The sequence below is a fragment of the Tuber melanosporum genome (genome assembly GCF_000151645.1).
Source record: "Tuber melanosporum whole genome shotgun sequence assembly, scaffold_105, strain Mel28".
Classification (NCBI taxonomy): Eukaryota; Fungi; Ascomycota; class Pezizomycetes; order Pezizales; family Tuberaceae; genus Tuber; species Tuber melanosporum.
Genome location: NW_003298761.1, coordinates 232216 through 240501, shown reverse-complemented (window position 1 = coordinate 240501; position 8286 = coordinate 232216).

The following is an 8286-nucleotide window of genomic DNA, read 5'->3' as shown; positions in this document are numbered from 1 at the left end:
GCAGGAGAGCTATCGACTGGTGATCCTTTCTCTGGGGTTACTGGGCTTGCTGCTCTCGCGGGTTCTGCTGAGACGTGATCTAGGGCGTCGCTGAATCCTCCTAGATTAAGATTTTGATCGTCAATGTCAATATCTCCTTCCCTGTCTGGGTTGAAGGATGCCGTCTTGTATCGTTTAGCGTCGCACTAGGTGACGCTTTGTAATGTAACGATCCCTTTCTGGATAGTTAATGCTTGGCGACGGGGAACAATACTTCTCTTCCTGTCTTCTTCTTCCTTTGTCTTACGATAGCTCTAGGCCTCTGCCTACGTTACCGATAGTACAAGACCCTTGTCTTCTACCGGGAACGCCTATTGTAAGCTTTCTCTAACTCTTCTTCGTAAAGCACCTTCCTTGGCGTAACGATAACGTTGCAATAAAGATAAAGATCATAAAGGTGTTTTATATTCGTTAAAGTAATAAGTAGGAAAAGTACTTAGAACAAAGTGTGAAGAACCTATCTTCCTCTGCCACATCGGCCTCCTTATATAGTGTTCTTCCCGCCTTTAGTCATGTGACCTAAAGTGGTCACATGTGCGAAACTAAATCATAATAAACAAGTCATATGACTCGACTGAGTCATATGCACGAAACCCATGACATCATAATGAGGTCATGTGCGAAATATAAATCATGTGCGCAAGGCTTACCCGTAAGGCACACTCATAAGGCATACTCGTCAGGCGCATATCCCATGACTCATACTTGAGCCATATGCGAAAGCATCACAAATCCCACACATAACAAATCATATAACCCGAATAGGTCATATGCGTGAAACAATAACATACCTGTGACTCATAACCATGTGTCACGTGAAAACCCTTTCCTCGCTAAGCCACATTCGTGACACGTAATTGCAACCTTCCTACGTTGCCTGACTTGAAATCTCCATAACTCCATATCCAACTGACAGATATCTCCCAGAAGACTTCCTACTAATTCTGCAGAAAGTTATTCTACTAGATTGGCAGATAATTCCTCAGTTGGTAATCCTTGATTGCTCTGGGTAACAGGGGCTTCAATTGCTGTTCTAGTATTGAGAATCATTCCCACAACTACAGCATGTTCCTGAACCCAGTTATAACACTCTGTAAAGTCTATTGGCATCTATGGTAGTGTTACTCAGAGTTCTAGACTCTTCTAGTTATTATAGGATAGGTGTAAATGTATTGGTTTCTCGTTGAGATCCTTTACCATTTGATACCATATCTTTGTATGAAAACGTCCTGTTACCTAAGGCCCATGCCAAAGACATCACACATTTGAAAACTAGGAACCTTCTAGGTAGTTGAGGGCCTTACTCCGTTCTCCTCTCATATATCTGGTAAACAGGATCCGGTCGGATGGATGGCAGCGACTTATACAATGTTCTACATACACCTTCAATTCTGTGGTGTTATAGTCACAGGATGAAACTGAGATCGATATATATGATGACATGCGGGCCCCGTCAGGAGCCCGGAAGGGGGTGTTGGAGGCCAGAGATTCCGATTCCTAGTGGGGTTACCCTACTTAGTGTGGTTCCTGGGTATCGGATCCCGGTATTTCTAATACAATCTCATGATCATCAGGGAATCCCGGCTACAAGCCAGCTCTCCCAGCCACACGCAGAGCTTACGATATCACTAATTAGGAGAACTTTAACCGGGCTGCATTCACTTACCCCTTCCCGGCAGCAGCTACGACCTATTCAAATTCTGAGCTGCGGATAAACAAAAAACTCTGCAGGGTTGGCATCGTCCAATATGCCACTAGTACTAGCCGGAACAGCACAGTTAAACGGACAAGCATGTCGTAATTGGAACTACCGGGAATGCCATTCCTCCCGCTGCCGCTACCAACACATTTGTATCTCTTGTGGCAGCAGCCACCAAGTCTCCCATTGCCCCCTCTCGAACCCAGGGCAACCTCACTCAACCCGTACAGGGTCCCACAGGTATTAGCCACCCATATCCCTTTTTGGACCTACTACCTGCTCCTCCTCCCCTCCCCCCTTCTACCAATTCCTACCTACATATGTCTTCTCCCAGCATAAGATACATATAACCTTCTCTCTCTACCCTCTATTCTGCATAAAGCTGCCCCCATACTTCTATCACTTCGCTTACTATATTTCAAGCATACTCTTTCTCGCGTCTGCAGGCCCCTGAGAACCTAATAGAGACCCAACCTGAACTCCCGCTACAAGCATGTAGCCGGAAGCCCACTCTCCCAAATACCTCCCTTCACTACCCCCTATACACGCCCTACACCGATCCCATGCCTGTAGGGCAGCTAAAGTATGAAGGATGGAAAGAGTTGACCCGGCACTACCCAGACCAACGCGTGATTAAAGCCATACTAGGGATATACCGGTTTGGAGGCAGAATTGGATACGAAGGACACCGGATATCCACAACAATTTACCGAAACCTGCCGACTGCAGATGGAGACTCCCAACTCGTGACAGCAGACATTCAAGCCAAATTAGAGAAAGGTTGCCTGGAACACTATGCCAATCAAAAGGAACTCCCAAAGTACTTTACCGCCTCTCCACTAGGTCTCATAGACAAGGCCAATGGCACGAAGCACCGAATTCATCACCTCTCCTACCCGCCCACAGGGCCTGGCTCCATTAATGGGGGAATCCCAGAGCACTACTGTAGCATTACCTACAGTACCATCGACCAAGCAATCCAAGCAATCCAAAAATATGGCCTGAATTGCCAACTGGTTAAATGGGATTTTGAAAGCGCATTTCAGCACTTATCGCTATCCCCTCTTGATACCCCTCTTTTCAGATTCCAGGAGGAAAAGCCATATTACGGCGAACAATACCTCCCCTTCGGTCTCCGCACTGTGTCCTACTTGTTCAATCTGTTTGCGGAGGTCTTCTACTGGAGTATAGAGGAGAAGTTTAGACAACAAGCCCTTGCTGCAGATGTCCTGCATTACCTTGATAATTTTTTGATAGTGCTCCCAGCTTCGGAAAGCCCTACTCGATATGGTGAAACCTTCGCCAAGCTCATCTTCAAGGTTGCACTTGGAATTAAAACTGCAAAGAACGAGGAAGGTCAGATTGCCCATTTTGGTGGGTAGAACTTGATACCCAAATGATGGTAGTTCGGCTTCCATCAAAGAAGCTCCAGAAGGCAAGGGATATCGTCGCCGGTGCTATTGAACAGCAGTCCTTATCACTGCTTGACTTACAAAAGATTACCGGATACCCCAACTTCGTTTCGGTCGTCGTTCCCCTCGGACGAACATTTCTTAGGCACTTGTATAACATGGAGTTATACTTTCCAAAGCAGTGAAGAAACTCGAGGCGCCGAATATCCCGGGAGTCGCGCACTGACCTCAAGTGGTGGTCTGAGTTGCTGGCAAGGTGCCCAGAGAGGTCAATTCAAAGTAAAGCGCGCCACACAGTGTCAGTCTGGTCGGACGCAGCAAGTACGAAAGGTCTTGAGGGGTTTCATATCAACGACGGAGACACTATCCCTTACCCAGGGGCTGCTTTCTCCATCATCTTACCTGCCAACCTAGTAAGATCACGGGAGCATATCAACACCCAAGAGATGCAGGCTGTTGAACAAGTGCTATTATACTGGAGCGATTAGTGGAAAGGGAAAAAGATTATCCTGCATATCGATGATAGAGCTGTGGCATACGGAATAGACAGGGGAATAATTAGGGGAGCTTCTATGACCGTCTTACAGCGATGCCTACTACTCGCAGCAAAATTTGACCTAGAATTAGAGGCACAATGGATATCCACCCACGAAAATGCTTTAGCAGATGCACTCGCCCGGTTCGACTATGAGCGAATTACTGACCTTGCCCCGCAGCTGTTACACCCGGCGTACAACCTCCAGAATCATGGTTTTCTAACCTAAAGGAGTCAGGACTTTCCAGAATGGCCGCGTACTATCTCTGGCGAGGGCTAGCACCATCCACAAGGCGCAACTATGATACCCCCCACTTCCACTTCCCCCTTTTTTGTACACTCTCCAATTACCGCTACCGTAACGGAGGATGCTTCCCGGCCAAGGCGATTTGGCTCATAGAATGGCTCTGCTCTCTCGCAGGAACTGTCAAAGTCAAAACATTAAAGCTCTATCTATCAGGAATAAGGTCATACCAACTGGACTTGGGCCTTGACTGTAGCGCCTTTACAGACCCCCGCCTTGAGCGAACAATCCAAGCCATTAAACATGACCACAACGAGCCGGAAGGCCGCTCCAGAACACCACTTACCTGCCCTTACCTCCTTCAACTCCTGACCTGCTTAAGAACACCAAACTACAATAACAAGGTACTACGGGCAGCCTTCACACTTGCATTTGCTGGGTTCTTGCGTGTAGGGGAGTTTACATACAATGCTAGCGATATAGAACTGGGCCCCGCGTTCGTCAATTGGTTTTTAATCAAAAACAGTGTTTGTGTATTGGGGGGTGGAACACATATGGAGCTTATTCTCCCATCGTCCAAAACCGACCCATTCCGTAAAGTTATTAAGCTTAATATCGCAGCCACGAATGACGACGGCTGCCCCGTCCATGCCATGAGGGAATTTCTTAAAATTGACACCCACCGCGACCATCTCTCGCCTTTATTTTGTATTGGCCAAACGGAGCAACTTCCATTCACCAGGGACCATGTAGTCGAAAGGCTACAGGCACTAGCGATTATGGGTGGCTTGGGAAAAGGCTCATGGAACGGGCACACTTTCCGTCGAGGGGCCGCTACATAGGCTGCGGAAGTGGGAATCTCAGAAACAGAAATCCAAACCCTGGGCCGATGGCACTCGGACGCATACTGTTGAAATTGCACAAAGTATGTTCCTTAGTTTCCTGCCAATGGGGGAAATCCGCCACTACTTATAGAAACCAAACGCGCTATAAACTTGACTTCTGATATACGTACACCATTACAGTATTCTTCGTTACCATGATTTCTCTCTTACCACATGACTTACCCAACACAGTAAGTGCAGTAGTGTGTCTCTCTATAAAGATCAGGCAAATTTAAAAAAGAATAGCGCACAAAGAAATGAAGAACGAGGGGACACGTATTCCAGCACTCCCACTTCCCCGTAGTACTAGCGACCACAACAAGTCAAATAGGATACAGTAAATCAACCACAACCTCATTAAAAACATGGAAGGACAAAAACCCAGTGGGAGAAAAGTACCCTGCCAGGGAAGAAGTGTGCTGGGTGTACATAGCGAAATGCAAAAGTTAAACGAAAAGAAAAATACGAATATGTCCAGCTCATCTTACTGGGTAGTCACCATTCCCATTGCTCGCATATGTTTCCAGTGTTTTTCCTTCACGAGAGGCTTGGTGAGTATATCGGCTGTCATTTCCGCCGTTGGTATGTAGGTAACTAAGACTTCTTCCCGCCCGCGTGCGGTTCTAATCTAGTGGTAACGGAGGTCGATATCCTTGGTTCTGGCATGGAACTGCGGATTTTCAGAGAGCTTGATAGCTTCCTGATTGTCGGCATAGATTAGTTGAGGTTCGGAAGAGGTGAATGTAGATTCAGACTTGGTCTGAAGTCTCGTCTCCTGGCTTAGGATTGACTCCGACTGTACTCCATGTTCCCGACGTTTTCAGAACAACTCCATGCAAAGACCACAACACCAGCCAGCCTGCCTTGATAGGGGAATCAGACGTTAGCCACCGTACAGCAGGCAGCCCAGCCCAGAGGCGGAACACCTCCCTTTACATGGGACATATCTGTGGCTACAATTCCCAGTGGCAAGGGCAGCGAGACCCTTCACCAAAGCCTCCGCCAGTGGAAGATATCTCTTGAAAAAATGGGAAGATGCGGTGGATGAGTACAAATGTTACTTCTTGGGTTCTTTTCCTTTCATAGGGTTTTTTTTCCTCGTCTTTTCCTTCTTTCTAGTTAGGCTACACTATAATATATCTCTTTGACTTGGGGGAAATTGGTTGGAGGCTCTTTCATAGCGAGCCACCAGTGAAATCCTTTATTAATTAAAGTGGATCGGAAGGCCTTTTTTCCTACACCCAAATCTAGCTCTTCCACAAGTTGCTGAAACGAAAGCCTCCAATTCTGGGCTGACATACAAACATAGGTGATGAGGTATTCAATTTGGACCTGTGTGAGTACAGGAGGATGACCTGGTTGCTTCGTGAGTGTAGCTGGAGAAGTACATGCATATTGAATCTGGTGTACTGTAAACCCAATTCTTTCTTGGATTTGGGCATACTTCCATCCCATTGGGTGTAAAAGCTGACAACCTCATCTCTGATATCGTGTCAGGTCAGAAGCCATTGACTGTTGTTTGATTTGAAGTGACTAACTTGAATGGCCTCGTTGATTGAAAATTACTACTACGGTGGAAATTTATGAAAATCTTTTACTCTAATGGTAATATCCGATTATCTGAGCTGCTATACCAAATTCACTCTCCTCACCCCTGCTAGCTTAATATTCCTTGCTAGTGGAATATACAATACTTAGGGGCTACACCTCCGTAACATCCATCTTTATATGATACTTTGCCTCTCTCAGCCGCGGATGGGCAGGCCCCGAGAATCCTGGATGTGCCGAACTATCCCTGACTACGGGTATGATTCACGGTACCGGTATCACAGGAGAGTAAGTCGGCGCTTTTACCGGCTAAACGGGGGGGGCCTTTGCTTGGTCCACTCTTTGAGAAGAGACTCGGAACGAATGGGGAGATGTGGCGCGGCACCGCACCGTACAGGTGCTTGTTGTGCGCTCATGTTCACAGGGCCCCCCGCAACGCTTGATGTTTCACAAAGTCTTGGTAGTCTTCAGCCGGAAGATTCGCAGAAGCTATTGGCTATTTGCTGTGAAAAAAAATGGGAATAACGGTACCCTCTACTCGAGTATGGAGTTTGCCGTTACCGGATCAACAAAGACTTCTCAAGAAAGAGTCGGAGTTGATGGGGTACTGTACTGTACTCGTACCCAGGGCGTTGCAGTAAGTATACTAATGCGAGTTTACTAAATAAACCCAAGAAGAATCCGACAGCTTATTTCACTTTTTTTTCTTTCGGTATTATACTGGAATGTATTGTGCTATGTGGATATGTATTGTATAGTACGGCACTCATAATGAACTACGGTACCGGTACCGTTCTGTGGTCTGCCCTTTCCGATACTGGCATCGCGACCGAACCGCCGTAGCCGAGTTCGGCGTCACAAATGCAACCCCACACTACTCGTACTCCTACTGTTCTCGTACAGCCCTTATGTAACTGCTGTCAGTGACAGATACTGTATTGCTGATAAGATAGATAAACCCTCAACTCGACGGGGGTAACTTCATTACCGTTTATCCTACGTAGTCTACAGCGTCCATCTTTTCAAGGGGATCCCACGAGTCTGGGCTGCGCCGACGCACCAATGAGAAGGTCTGGGCAGGCGCTTAATCCCCCTTTCAAACCTCCTTCCTCTACTCGTACATCCACCACCCCTTGAGGAACATCCATCCCTTGTTGAGGTATTTCGAGTGGGCTCTTTCTACTGGTGCTTGCAGCAAGGCCTACGGCACTCGAGTACCACCTTGAACATTAGAGGGTTACAAGTAAAACCAAAAAAAGTAATTATGTTTTAAATTTGCCGCACAACTGGCCAACTACTATTAAGCGAGGCTCCCTCATCATTACACTAGCGCCCTTTACCCCATATACGGTATCCTATCAGGCACGGCATCATAGTTACCATGTTACAGTCTACTCGCCTACATGCAGCGCATGCATTTCCACTCCCCTGCGAGTGTTTTATGGGGGAAGCGAAACGATAATAACTTCATCTCTTCTTTCCATTCGTTCTCCTGTGACCGCTATATATAAGCCTAGGTGGACCCCTAATTCGAGTTTTCCTCCGGTGCGTCACCCACCGGCGTCCATATTAGACTGCCTCACCCACTTAGCTTATACTTCCTTTCTGATATCGTGACTGCTGGCTCGGTCAGTCATTTGTGCTTTGCATCTCTCAACAATTCTCGCTCCACTCTATGATTTTTACGTCTCTCTGTCGCTGCTCCTCCTTTGAATCCTTTCATATATTTAGTCATTCTTTATAGCCACTTACCCACCCATTTCCCTGAGGCTCTGTGAGCCTTAGGTGGCATCGGGATGTTTCGAGAAAAGTTTCTGAGCTTTCGAAGTTCGAGGAGCACGGGAACGGAAAAAAGAAGTTATACGGGAACACCCTCGCGAGGAACGCAGGTACTGTCTATGAAGGAAAAAGGGGCACCGATAGAT